Source organism: Galeopterus variegatus, unplaced genomic scaffold (assembly GCF_000696425.1).
Source record: "Galeopterus variegatus unplaced genomic scaffold, G_variegatus-3.0.2 Scaffold6947, whole genome shotgun sequence".
NCBI lineage: Eukaryota > Metazoa > Chordata > Mammalia > Dermoptera > Cynocephalidae > Galeopterus > Galeopterus variegatus.
The window spans coordinates 105102-106740 of NW_007733058.1; positions in this window are offsets into that span (position 1 = coordinate 105102).

The window sequence follows — 1639 nt, forward strand, 5'->3', positions numbered from 1 at the left end:
CAGAAGCTTTTTAGTTTGATATAATCCCATCTGTTTATTTTACCTTTGGTTGTCTGTACTTTTTTGGGTTCTATTCATGAAGTCTGTACCCACTCCTACTTCCTGGAGTGTTTCCCCTGTGTTTTCTTTAAGGAGTTTTATTGTTTCAGGATGTATATTTAATTCTTTAATCCATTTTGAGTTGATTTTGATATGAGGTGCAAGTTACAGGCCTAGTTTCATTCTCCTACATATGAGTATCCAGTTTTCCCAGCATCACTTGTTGAAAAGGAAGTCTCTTCCCCAGTATGTAGATTTGCTGCCTTTGTCAAAGATCAGATGGCTGTAGGCATATGGATTGATTTCTGGGTTCTCTATTCTATTCATTGATCCATGTGTCTATTTTTATGCCAATATCATGCTGTTTTGGTTATTATAGCTTTGTAATATAGTTTAAAGTCAAGTAGTGTTATGCCTCCAGTTTTATTTTTTTTTGCTCAGGATTTCTTTGGCTATGTGTGGTCTTTTGTTGTTCCATGTAAATGTCTGGATAGATTTCCCATCTCAGAGAAAAATGTCATTGGAATTTTGATGGGGATTGCATTGCATCTGTAGATCGCTTTGTGTAATATGGACATTTTCACAATGTTAATTCTTCCAATCCAAGAGCATGGGATATCCATTCATCTTTTTGTGTTCTCTTTAATTTCTCTCAACAGTGGTTTGTAGTTCTCTTCATAGAGAATTTTCACATCCTTGGTCAGCTTTATTCCTAAGGNTTCCAACACTATGTTGAATAGGAGTGGTGAGAGTGGGCATCCTTGTCTAGTTCCTGTTCTGTATGATATTGGCAGTGGGCTTATTGTATATGGCTTTAATTATGTTGATATGCTTTCCTTCTATACCTAACTTGTAGAGAGTCTTTATCATGAAAGAATGCTGAATTTTGTCAAATGCTTTTTCAGCATCGATAGAGATGATCATATGGTTTTTATCTTTGTTTTTATTGATGTGGTGTGTTACATTTATTGATTTGCATATGTTGAACCAACTTTGCATCCCTGGGATGAATCCCACTTGATCCTGGTGTAGAATTTTGTGTATGTGTTGCTGTATTCTGTTAGCTAGTATTTTATTGAGGATTTTTGCATCTATATTCATCAAGGATATTGGCCTGTAGTTTTCTATGTTTGATGCATCTTTGTCTGGTTTTGGTATCAGGGTGATGTTTGCATAATAGAAGGAGTTTGGGAGAATGGCTTCTGTTTCAATCTTTTGGAAGAGTTTGTAGAGAATTGGCATCAAGAGTTTGAAGGTTTGGTAGAACTCTGAAGTGAACCCATCCAGTCCTGGGCTCTTCTTTGTTGGGAGCCTTCCGATAAGAGCTTCAATCTCTTTTATTGTTATTGATCTGTTCAGATTTTCTATATCTTCTTGGCTCGGTTTTGGTAGTTTGTATGCATCCAGAAATTTATCCATTTCCTCCAGGCTTTCAAATTTGTTGGCATATAGTTGTTTATAGTAGTTTCTAATGATTTCTTGTATTTCTAAGGTGTCAGTTGTAATATCACCTTTTTCATTTCTAATTTTTGTTATTTGGGTTTTCTCTCTTCTTAGTTAATCTTGCTAAAGGTTTGTCAATTTTATTTATCTTTTCAAA